We start from the raw sequence: 13,754 nt of genomic DNA, 5'->3' as shown, positions 1-13,754 counted from the left end.
AATCTCGCACTCTTGCGTTGTAGTACCCTCCCTAGCTCACAGGAACTTTTATTATTTCATTACTGCTATCAAAACTAATGTAATGAACATAACTGGTAATGCATTATGGGGGAGGGTATCTCGAGAAATATTTCATCTGTGTACTTATTTTGCGTGAAACTTCACTTTGAAATAGACACTAATGAGTACTATAATGGTGTATGTCCAACCATGGAATTTGATTGAGCGTTCTTGAAGGATATGACTCACTGAGCAGGTTGGCATAGTTTCTGTTTTGTCTTCCGGAGGGGATGTTAACATTTCTCTAAGATTTTCGTCTTAGAATAGTCTGTAGATATGATATGTTACATCCAACATATTCAAGCCTATTACGCGATATGTGGTGTGGCGTATTTGTACCTAGTAATAATTTCAATATTGTAAATGTCACCTTTTGATGGATGAAACTATGGGTGTCATTCTCGTAGTTGGGTGTCATTCCTGGATATTTGGTTGTAATCATGGATGATTCCCATCCAATTGACAGCAATGTATTGCAGAGTTAGTACACTGGCCTGTATTGCTCCTCCGTATACAGTCTATGCGTGCAGGGCGAGAGTTGAATTTACCTACCTTGATCATTATAACCAATTGTAATACATAGAAAATGTTAAATGCGTATTATGCCGGTAACATTGCTATTGATAGCAGAGTCATGAACCGTATTATGCCGGTAACATTCCTATTAATAACAGAGCTATGAACCGTATATCTTATGACACCCGTAAACTAAAATATAAAATTATTTTAATCTTCATTAATATTATTGGATTATGAGCCCATGCATTGCAATAAAATTCAATCACATATTATTAATCAAATGATGATGAAAAATTTCATTCTAAGAAGTAATAGTTTTAATGTTACTCATGAAGGTTAAGCATTAATTGGTAACAGTTAATCCTACCTGTCATCTACGGCATTGTTCGTATCACCTCACAGTATCAATCACAGAGTGTCCTCATTGATTAGACATTTGTTATTGATGACGCCCATTAATTAAACATTGATTAGGCATCGTAACCAATAGACTCGTATACGTCAATGGTCTAAGTGAACCATCGCTGAGAATCCTTAACTGTAAGCCCAAATCTCCCGAGCAAAATCTGGAGAGAATGATGTGAAGTATTAGGTATCCAGAAATGGCATCCAGAAAAGGCACCAAGAAAGAGTATAAAACGGGATTATGATATATCTTCATTTATAGGTATGGTATATCTTCATTTCTTTCACAATGAAGAATCCGAGGTCTATACTAAAGTTAAAAATGTATAGCCTACTTAAAATAATTTTTATAATAGTGATATGCCTATTATTACATAAAGTATTATCCCTAAACTTGCTCGATGTCGGTTATCTTCCCATTACCTTTTCATTATACGAGATTCCTCGTACTAGATCCTGGTAAAACATAGCCCTTAATAGGTATTGATTAAGCTCTGTACTTGTAGTGATAAAAATCTCCAGGAAACTATTAATAAAACATTTCATATTCATGTAAATGTTTTCTTCAGCTTTGGAAAATGTTAGATGACCTACTAGATAAGCATCAAGTAGAACAGTGGTATTAACAGAAATCATAAATAGTAGACCCTTTACTCTTTTTTTAAAGTTTGTTACTGACGAGGGAAAGTTTAAAAGGTTAACAGGATTTTTGACATTTCCCATCGTTATATGATACAAAAGGTATACAGAACGTTTCAATGATTGTAATCTATTCTGTTAGTTGATTGAGGAGATATGGTACCGTATAGCGATGTTAAATGTTCGTAATCCTGTTATTCTTTCAGACTTATTGTGTTTTGCTTTTCATCGCAAGACTGAAACTAACAAGTCTGTCATCGAGAGTTAGAGGTGATGCTTTGCCTACACTTAAACCTGGAATTGCGGTAGAGTTTGAAATTTATCCATAGGCTTATTATAAAAAAACCACCGGTCAGAACGTTATTAACAACATAAAAGCTAAAGCAACTGAGTTATCGCTGCTGTTAACCGCACGTGAACCGGGCTGTCACTATTCATGGCAGGGGTGGACAGCGCATCGCTCTCAACATTAGGAGAATTTACTTGTGGATTCTTTGCTAGAACGATTCAGTATAGGCAAACTGTAGGAAAGTTAGATTTTTATCACTGAAAGAAAAAACATTAGTATAGTACAATCTCTTACACTATGGATTAATCCTTGCTGCCTAAAAGAGGGACGTGACCCATTGGTAGGTAACTGTATAATTAATATATTTTCCTGTAGGATAATTTAACCAGAAACACTTTCCAATTATGGTCCTTATAAACTTTAAAACTCGTTTGTTATACTAAAACCATTAGAATGGTGCTTAACTTGAGTCCAAATAGAGAAATTGAAACATTTTGATTTTAAGGTCAATTGTAAAGCTATCAAAAGTCAAAATATTACCATCGATCTTTAAGATAGTGGGATATAATAATTTTATAACCGATTTCGAAACAAGAGAATTATATTAATTTCTAGGATGAACTAAACTCATACAACTAACATAAGTTGTAACTAAAAATAATTAATTTCGTTACATACCTTCAACATTATAAGAGTTGCACAATCAAATACATCCTTAAAACATGGTCCCTGCTAAACATTTTGTTAGCCTTTAATAGTGAATTGGATGGGAAGCGAAAGTGAAGGTTTCTTTCGTAATGACCTTCATTGGCCTCATGGCTGTTTGGGAACATCTTAGCGACCAAACAAACTATCATATTTTAAGCTGTTGTAATGTTATTGCTTATATTGTTTTTTTAGTTCTAGTATAGACTACGTATCTATGTTATTGGTGTTAGGATCGTATGATATATCAGCCCTTTTTCACACTTTCTAATATGTAGGCCTACAATTAGCCAGAAATAAAATTTCATGAAAGATTTACGCTATCAACTAGTGATACGAAATATATACAATAAAAAGTACTTTTACTTAATTTAGGTACTTCAAATATTGGTTGAAATAGAAAAAGAAAAACTAATTTGACATTTACAGGGTGTTTACTAAAGGTGTTCCAATATTTTGGTATTTTGTTCTAGATGTGGAAATGAGCAAAAAACTTCATATGGAGGTATGCCCTAAAACGTTTAGTTTCCCGTCTATCTGTCTGTATGTAATTTTTACCAAAAAAGTTATATCTTTTATACCAGTAAAGATAAAGTTATGATACTTTGCAGTTGTGTTGGCCTTTTTTATGCACATTTGAGAAAAAATATGAGCAAATTATCTTTACCCGTTTCAAAATGGCAGCCAATCATAAATTTTGATGTTAAATTCCGAAAAATCGAACAGCTGTTTATTTAAGCTATTAAAAGTTGTTTAATTCTGAGTTGGTAAAATTTGTAATGTCATTATTTGCCATTCCTGTTGCTAATGAAAAGAAACTAATTAAAACCAACAATACATTATACTAAAGTAATTGGAATGGAGACAAAACAACACAAATGCAAAGTTTCATAACTTTATCTTTACTAGTATAAAAGATAGAACCTTTTTGGTTAAAATCACATAAAGACATATAGACGGAAAACTAAACGTTTTAGGACATACCTCCATAAGAAGTTTTTTGCTCATTTTCACGTCTAGAACAAAATACCAAAATATTGGAACACCTTTAGGAAACACCCTGTAGATCGTTTTTATAGGAGTCTTATTACCTGAAAATGATGTGAACTTCTAAACGTGCAAGATGAAACTAGCTGTGCTTCTTACACCATCGTCTACCGAACCATCAATAATCGATTAGTGAGCATATAAATGATTTAGTGATTAAAATAAATATAATAGATTTAGGCTACTTTAGTGGCAAACTTTACACGATATACGTTGTTACTATGTAAAATAATTTACTATCAGCTTTGAAGCAAGGACAAATAAATTGTGTACACCAACGTTAGGAGGGTGATAAGTTCTTGGAATTAAATAGAAAGTAACGTCCGAACATAAAAAAGTTCTACTTTTAAGTGCTGTCTCACTGTACGCTGATGCGCGCGGTCCAATACCTTATCCAATCTCGAAAACGAAACTCGTCTAGGTTTGCAAAATACAATTCAACTTCGTTATCAGCCTCAACTTCAAAATAGAATCTCCGTCCACCAAGGAAAATGTGATTCCTCAGTAAGATACAAAAGTCTAATGAAGACAAATAAGGCGGGTGTGAGAACAATTCGTATCCCAGTTCATGTCCTTCAGCCATGGTAACGGTATATTTCCATCCGAGGCCTTTGCTTTCATTAATGTTGGTTAATAATCATACTGTCACTCCAATGACTGTTGTTTGATCTCTGGGGTACAATACAAGTCACAAATTGGAGTAAAAAATCTCATTGGTTGTACTAGAAACAGGTCAAGCGTCGTTGGAAATGTTCATTCTGATGTGTTTATGATCTAAATCGCTGCATGGGACTAGCACAGAAAAAGTCCGGTCCGCACCACAGATTTCTACCCACAGTACTGATGCGTCACGTACAGATGAGGGTCATCTGTATTTTTACATTGGACCTTCCTTGTACCGGCGCTTACAATTGGGGGTGATTCTGTAAACTTTGCAAACCCTCATGTATTACAACATTATATATTTATATCTTAGTTTTAATGGACATTGTGCTGTGATCTGAATGAAAAACTGTATATTAAATTCCGCAAATTTAATAATAAGACTCGCACATAATTAATTGTTCGCAGACACCCAAGAACAAAATCACCTGGTGCAAATCTCAGTCTCACACAGTCCCAACAATGTTCCAGTCATGAAACATCTCTCTACATTTGTTAGGCTTCCTATAACTTACCTACCACTATTTCCAGCTCGTCACTGTACATCAAATGTTTCACATCTCCTCACCTGCAGGTCCCAGGCGAAAACATCAACATGTTTATTTAACCTAGATTGTAATTATGTGTTAGGTTATTTATTTACCTGAAGAAGAGATCAGATTGCAGATCTCGAAACGTAGTGTTACTGATTTTTTGTTTCTTCAAACAAAGGACCTTTTATGAGTTGCTCTAATCTACTTCTCTATCCTTGTTAGCGCTTCAGCCATAACTCTCCTTTATGAAGTCCATATAGTTCCAACCGGAATGCCGACTTCTCTCTAGACATCTCTTAATCTCTTGTCAGCTATTGTCTCCTCTATCATCTATAATACTGCCAGTATTATGAGGTCAATGCAACGTTACGTTGGTAGTTCCATATCCATCACCACAGCTTTCTTTTACTTCATCGCAGTACATTATTGATTTGAATCATACCCTCCAGATGTTCGTCACTGATCCACCTTGTCTAACTGCAATCTTTACATCGTATCTCACTAATAAAGTTGTTTGCTTGACTCAATTCCTATTAGTTACAAAGCAGGTAGTACAGGATTCCACCTATGTCTTGTATTGCTCCATTTGCCCTGACAGACAACATTACAAACTTAGTTGAGATTGTCATAATTAAATAATAAATTTGATAACATGGCTGTATATATTTGTAGTAAACGGGGTATAGGTTCCTTTATTAATATGTAGTGGTATGTAAGTTTAACCACTAGCATGCTTACGGATTATGTACCTGCTATTTAATAATAATAATGATTAATGTTGAACATAAACATTATTTATTTATTATTTATTAAATCAAAATGCTATAGTGATTGTAAGATTTAGCTAAAACATATTTTAGTGTATAATAAAGTGACAGGCCAGTATGTAAGTGTATTAAACTGGAAAAAGTTAAATCGGTTAAATCCGCTGTATCCGTCCACAGTTATCGCTCTCACACACTCCACAGCATTTCCTATTGACATGCAGAAACGTGAAACTAGGTTGTCTTGCTGAAAGAGTTTAATCCTGTTGTGTATTCAACTGAACAACTGGGTACTATAAAAGCTCAAAGCACGAGGACAACCCTTATCATTGTCAGAGATTAAACAAAGTAATAATCCTGCAAAATGCCACCATGCATTATCTCTACCTAACTTAAGGATTTTCAGACGATGCCGTTGAAATGTCCACCAAACACACACACACACACACACACACACATATATATATATATGTATGTATGTATATATATATATATATATATATATATATATATATATATATATATATATATATGTATGTATGTATATACATATGTTTCAACTAATAATGATCTTTAGGCATTGCAGCCCTTTCATTCAATTTTAAGTTTAATATTCAATCTTGTTTTAAATAAAGTAAAATATTACCTAAATTTCCTATTAAGATTTATAATGAATATTAAGTAGTATATATTGAAGAATTTTACTAAACAAATAAATATTAATTTTTTTTAGCTGTCTTTACTCATTATTTAGTTTTTTGTGTCATTGAATTTTATATTAAAACCATGAAGAATTGTAAAAACTTTGTATCTTTTGGTTTTGTATATCCGAAATCCATGTGTTTTCAAGTGACTAGTTTTATTTTCAATTTCAGCCATCAGAATTAAATTAAATTCTCTTTAAATAAATCCAAACTACTGTGTATCGTAATTAATTAAGAACACTGTACAAATAATCAGAAATTCTGGAAGCAACACAATGTAATTCCGCAATGATTATAAGACATTTTGGAATTTACAGTTTTTTTATTATTGATTTTTTGTATTTATATGGTGGAATAATTATTAAATTGAGAAAATAATAATGGAAATAATATAATTTCCTATGTCTAAGTTTAAAATGAAAATCTTAAATGTTATGGAAAAATGCAATTAAGAGCTTAATTACTATAAGGTATATACCTGAAATGTAATGCATAAAAATATTTCCTGTTATTTCATTTTAGAAAAGTTGCAACAAAACGCTCCAACCCCTCAAAATAATAATTTTTTAATATATAAGAAATCGTAATAACTGGTCCTAATCTATACAAGTTATTCTAGGTAAGTTTTTATTATATATAAAATAACTTTCCTTCAATCGTACGAGTAGGTATATAGCAAAAAGTCGTTAATTAGCGAATAATTTCTTACAATACATGTATTGATAAAGGACGGATTATTTGAAATATTAACGTAGACATACATAGAGTTGTTTCGAGGATGGAAATGCACTGTTGGTGGTTAACCCGTTTATCATCAATGATGAAATGACGTTAGTGAAACAGGAAATGAAGGAAATCACCACCTTAGTTGCTCATGAAGGAGGTGAGATCTAAATCCAGCGACGAACTCTGCTGATCAGAGAAACCAATGGAGCCGTTGTTTCCCGATAACAACGATACAAGACTAGCGATACATGGAGTTTAGTCAAGGTGGTGTATTACCATTATATATAAAAGACTAGCGATAAATGGATTGTATCAAATGTAGTGTACTCGTATTATGATACTAGACTAGCAATATATAGATTTTAGCAAAGGTGGTGTATTCCCTATTCTGTTGTGGATGGTAAATAAGTTTGAAGTCGATGTGCACCCAAATCCACTTTGAGGTCGATATAACAAGAATCTATGGCAAAGCCAGTGTATTTTGTTTGGCTTCCACAAAGCCAGCATTTATCCATTGGATGTGTAACTAAAAAGGACATTTGATCACTACTGAGAGAAGGCTTGAAAATAATAGCTACTAATGTGTTTTTAAGTATTAGGTGTTTATACAATAAAACGTACATTTATAATTTACTCAATTAGCAAATTTTTATTTTTAAAATACTGCTGTAAGTACAGTGATTATCACTCTATAAACATTACTCAGTTCTCTTATTTTCAATTATTCTATACGTCAAAACCAAAATCTGTTAAAATGCAAATTTTTCCTATCAGTATTTCCTCTTAGTACTAATTCTAAAAGATGCACGTTCTGAGTTTTACAAAATTAATTCAGGGTCCAAGTCAAAAGTTATGGTAGATAACAGGTAGGTAGGCTCAATCCAACCTGATGATAAATGCATATGTATAAATGCGATGATAAACGCTCTGCCACGAAGTAATCAAATTGGGGTTACTGGGGAAACTGGTTTATCTCCATGTTTGAAGATAAGAGATACGTTGTTATTAGTGAATCCTGTATTCCTAATGCCATTCTTAAACTACCAAAATGTAGGATAGTTAAAACCCCAATGATTGCCACTTGTTATTGTGAATTTATATCTAATAACCATCTAATAATAACCTCTTGAGCATATTAGTATAGTCCTTAATATCTAATGACAATAATATTATATTATATGATTAAACTGCCTAATATAATAATAATGGCGTTGTCTATGATTTTATTCTATTACGCAATTAAACTTATCAATGTATTCATTCATAAGAAGTTATGTACCTATCGTCAAAATTAAATACACATTTTTGCGATATGCTTGAAAGCAAAACATTTTTTATCACGGACCATTCTTTTGTCATTTAACAATAACATGATTATATAACAAAGTAAAACATTTTCTAATAATAACCTCTTCACTTTAATTATATTTTGATGATACTTCCATATCTGTGCAAACCTTTACGTTTATAACATTTAGGTTTTTGTGTTGAATATTTATTTGCTTTTATGGCTTTAATTTCTGAGAGCGTTTTTTTTTAATTATAATATTTGGTGAAGATAACCTGAATATGGTAAGTTTTCAAAAGATATCTAAGTTTACTAAAAGAAATAATACATTGGAATGTCACTAGTTTGGAATTTAATGGATATTTTCTTCGACGATTAATGATTTTATGAGTTCTGTTTTATAAATATTGCAGCATTCAAGAGTAAAATATTTTTTTAAATTCATTTTGTACTTGAACACCAGACGACGTCGAGCAAATTTCCTGAACGTTGCTACAAACTAAATGATTATTTTAAATAAATGCAACACATATTATCAATATTTAAGATTTAGCCCTAATTTAGATTATGCACTGACGAGGTTTGATGGGACCACTAATTCGCATCCAACAATTACGAAGAAAATCCTAAATCTTTAAACTTCAAAGTATTTAAGATTCTGGTTATTTTTAGCTTTTATTTATATTTTAGATATAGATATTCATTTTGTAGCTCTACATTATTAATTATTGAAAAAACAATCATGTAAAAATAACATACTTTTGGAATCATTTCCATATTTAATTTTAAAATGCGTAATCACGATTCTCTCCAGGGCTGTTGTATTGTAATCATCGTCTTACTTTAAACGAATAAAATAAAAGATTTTCGCAATGTCAAAATCTGAACTTCCTATTTTTTTGTATTTTCTTTTAATTTGAAAGTTGAGAACAAAACAATATTAACATGTAATGGATAAACGTAGTAGAGAATGAAACGTTCAGAGCAAGTTATAAGTTCGAAACATGGGTTGGATATGTTTGCTAGCATAGAACAAGAGACCATTACATGATAAAGGAACAAAGACCATGGTTATCTTTTGTTGATTGCTGTGGGAGTTTCATAGCCCAAGGCATGAACGGTTTGTATGGAGGCGTGGTCTGAGACCTAAGTGCTATTTACTAAACAATAATCAAGTGCCTGGGTAACAAGCGATGACTGCAGTGCCACGAGAAATAGTGTCATGAATCACGCAAGCTGTTTAACTTTTGCCTTTGTATTGTCCTCTGTCTAAAATAATGCTATTTCGAATCCCCAAATTATCACTAATGTACAAAAAGGTGTTTTTGTTCCTTTATTAGATTTAAACATGTAAAGAACTTAAACTTAAAAAATTTTTCTCAAGGGAAACCCAACATTTTTGCTATGTTACATAAATCTTAGCTCATCATATGAATATTATAACAGATAAATGTTCAACGGATGATTTATGGTATTGTAACATAATAAATTATCAATTCAAAAACTAAAGAAGATGAGATAAAGATATAACACGATTTATTGTATTTTATACTGTGTATACTGAAGAAACGACTAGAATAAAACTAATGTGTATTATTAAAATATTTGAATATGAAGAAAAAGGGTAAAATGCTCGGCATCGGAAGCATTTGATAAAAATACAGAAAAAAATCCCCATTACAAATTTATAATCTCTTAAACACATCGGAACAACCTATTAGGACGTAATACTCGGTGTTTGTTTAGCGTATCTAGAATCCGCTCAGTCTTCACGTTTTAATCTATGTCGAAATGAAGTTTTAAAATATTTACTGGGTAAAATTGAAATTTTGACCAACACAGGAACCCAGAAAACCAGGAAGTATAACAAAATAAAATGCAAATGTCAGTTTTTACAATTTTTTCGATTTTATTTTCTTTTCCAATTATGTGTCACTTAGAAAGGTGGGGGAGTGGGCTTCCTTTACTGGTTTAACATTCTTTGAGAAGTATGCCCAAATATGTCGTATGCACATAAAATTGCGCTGTGATAAATATTCTCTTATGTTTATCTTTTCTCAGTACGAAATCGGCAAAAATTAACAAGGGGCACACCTCTTGATTTAATTGTAAAGGTATACCTTGTATTAATATGGATACACATGTTTGATCCTCGCGGATAATAATAGTTATTATTACTGTTCGTTTCTGAAAAATAATGTTCCAGTGGTTCTAAAATTGCATCTAAATAACCGAAATGAAAAAGCGAAACTTCGTATCAATTTTTCAGTAGACTGGAGCGAGCCACTGACCATTTACTTGCTCAATGTAAAATATTGCTCATCCTATCACATTTATGTACATATAGATCAGATCACTTCGTTTTGTAATTTCAAGTAAATACCGACATAATAGACTGTTTTGATTGATTTGATCACTCTGTAACATTTAAAAGGATTGAATTTACCTTATAGTATATCTTTAATAAATCAGTATGCATGATAATTTAAGTGAGATGACGTATATTGACATTTAATCAGACTCGCGTTCATGCTTGATTAATGGCAGTACAAAATAGAACTTTACTTGCTGTATGATTAAGTGCCAGAATAAGTGGGACGAGGAGCCATGAGGTAATAATAATTGAATTATACTGTACCAAAAAGTTACTTAATCCATAAAACTGAATCAGCGCCCGCGATACACCGGTTAACGTATATCAGCTGTGCTATTTAAGTTCATTTACAGCTGAATTTCAAGTATACCAGTTACCGTTCTATTTTAATCGTTGATGAGTGACAATTTACATTGGTTTTTAAATTTTATTAGCACCCAAAATTACCCATTAAAGATGTTTCAAATGACAAATTACGATCTGTCCTGGTGATAACATTCGGATCAATAAACATTTTTTAAATATAAATTTTAATTATTACAAATACAGTGTCTTATTAAGATTGTGTGGAAAAGAAATTACTGCACTTCAAATATGAAGTTCTTAAAAATCCAAACGAGAACAGGTAAACTAATAAATTCGTCTCTAAAATTAATGATATTTTTGTAATTCAGTAATTTAATAATAATTTATTCCAATATGTTAGTTTTTCCCTTTAGCATGTGAACCTGCTCCTTATCTCGCTAGATGAAACTTAGCAGTAACATGGCAAATATTCAAAATAATAATGTACTTCAGAATATTCAATGTATATTTTTGTACCTTTCACTTAAGTCATTGGGGACAACATTTTTGAAATCTTAAATAAAGTTGAAATAATTTAAATGAAAATAATGTTAACTGTATTTTGTAATAAAATTATTAGATTTAATCTAAATAATCTAAACAAGGTTCAATCATGTTTTATATTTATGAGGAGAATAAGACAAAAGCTGGATATAAGAAGAAGAAAAAATACAGAACTGGACTGGATATAATAGTTTTTATAAACTGTGATAAAACTACTTTTCAACTTGCAAATCCATCATCGAAAACATGATTTGAACACCAATGAATATGGACCACATTTATATAAATCGTTCAACTCGAATAGTACAATACTTTTATCAATATAACTATGTATCCTCTTAAAAGCTAAATATTAGTGTTCTTGAAGATTTCATGAGTTCAGACCAGTGTTACATTTTAGTATAAATTTAACTAAATAAAATAAAGTTTTATCGAAGATGGAATAAATAGTATTTACTAACATTTTCACTTAGTTCCCTTCTGAATAACAAAGTAAAGTTCCAAAACTAATTATGATTTTGTGAACATCAGATGTCTTATTATTTTTAGATATAACCTCATACTCACAATGGTAAGTTTTTATAATGTAAAATGTTCGTTTTAAAATATTCAAGTGGTTATTTCAAAACAAAAAATATTTCTAGGATTAAATTTAAAGTAAGCAATGTTATTAGTTATTAACATGAATCTCTCTAGGATAAAATCTTTGTCGTCAGTCAGTTCGTAAGAAGTAACTGAGTGTAATTTAGTTTTAGGTATACTAATAATGAAATATGACAAATATTGAGGCTATATATTATTGATGTTGAAAAACATGGGGATATAACTAAAGTTTATTCTTAAATAATTGGAACGAATGTCAACCAAAGAATTGATACTTCATATAGAGTTGTGAGGACTATTATGTGTATCATTAAATAGTTTTAGATACATTAATATTGGTATTTTATATAGCTACAAAACTGCCTTATATTTTAGGAGGACCTGAGGGAGAAATGGTAGTTACAAACCCGCATTACTTCATCATAATAAAACAATAAGAATTTGTAGTTCTCTCATAATTTAATAGTTTTTTTAAATTCATTGAATAAAAAATGCCTTTTTTTCTAAGTTTGAATTTTACAGAGAAGATATTTATTTAATACGATTGTATTGAGCTGTTATAGCGATTTTCAGTAAAAACATATATGGGATCCAAAAATCCTTTTCTATAAAACAAACTTTAAAACGATTATTTTCATGAAGATTTTTACATGTTTATTTTCCTATATGTAGTTAATATCATTTGTCTCTAAAGGTAAATTTGCCTATTGGTGTTATTTATTTAAATATAGCCGCATACAAGTTTCTCCAAACTATCCTCTTCAAGCAATGTTTTGTCCATTATTTTTTTTAATAATCAGAATTAAAACTACCGTCCACATTATTTACATTGAGTAAAAGGATTGAGCCAAAGTATTACGTAATCAAACATATCTTTGTGATTATTATTTGTTCATATTATACTTAGTTTTTAAGTGTTACGTTTATAAAAACAGATATTTAAGGAGGATCTTAATCAATTACTAGTAATTGCGGAGATTAAATTATCATAAATTACGATAACTATTTATTATATGTTTTGTGCTCTGCTCCTTTAAACTAGTTTACACTTCACCTCAGTTTTTAACTCCAAAAGCCTTTTTAACTCCATCCAGCTCTTCTTGCCTTACCATTGATTAGACCAATAGTGCTTACCACCTATCCCCTCCACACAAAATCCTATTTTACAAAAAATATATTTTCTGTTTTTTAACGACTCGAATTTGATATTTATCGTTTAAACAGAAAATGTCACAGTAAGGTGAGTTAGGTGCCGTATGTGTAGGTACAGTACTGTAGAAAAGTTACCTGTAAGGCCGGTTCAGTCCGTTCTCCAGCTCGGTTATTGAACACTCACTGGAAGCTGGAGCGAGAGGCAGAGGGTGAGGTGCTGCCGGCTGGACCTCCCCGAGATACGACCCTCCCCGAAAACCGGCGGAGACACCCGAATCGTTTCTCACCGGGCATGTTTACCGTCTATAACAAACGTCACCTTTCGCGTCCACCCTGTGACTGTTAAACCTTTGTTTCTCGGTTCAATTCAAATGTTCACTCAATTGAGTCGTTACGGTTAATTGGATTGAATCTGTCTTGATTATCAGGAAAGC

The 13,754-nt window shown here is 31.5% G+C and overlaps 1 protein-coding gene across 1 annotated transcript in view; it reads right to left on the bottom strand.

The window, feature by feature from the left end:
* Nucleotides 1–13,550, bottom strand: part of LOC124368936 (acetylcholine receptor subunit alpha-like) — a 266,468-nt gene extending 252,918 nt beyond the window's left edge. Inside the window, exon 1 of the mRNA XM_046826490.1 lies at nt 13,456–13,550. The gene's annotated coding sequence lies outside the window, so the exon portion shown is untranslated. The remainder of the gene's footprint in view (nt 1–13,455) is intronic.
* Between the last annotated feature and the right edge of the window lie 204 nt (nt 13,551–13,754).

This window comes from Homalodisca vitripennis, chromosome X (assembly GCF_021130785.1).
Source record: "Homalodisca vitripennis isolate AUS2020 chromosome X, UT_GWSS_2.1, whole genome shotgun sequence".
NCBI classification, from domain to species: domain Eukaryota; kingdom Metazoa; phylum Arthropoda; class Insecta; order Hemiptera; family Cicadellidae; genus Homalodisca; species Homalodisca vitripennis.
The sequence above is the reverse complement of the archived record's forward strand: the minus strand, read 5'-3'. Positions and strand labels throughout refer to the sequence as shown.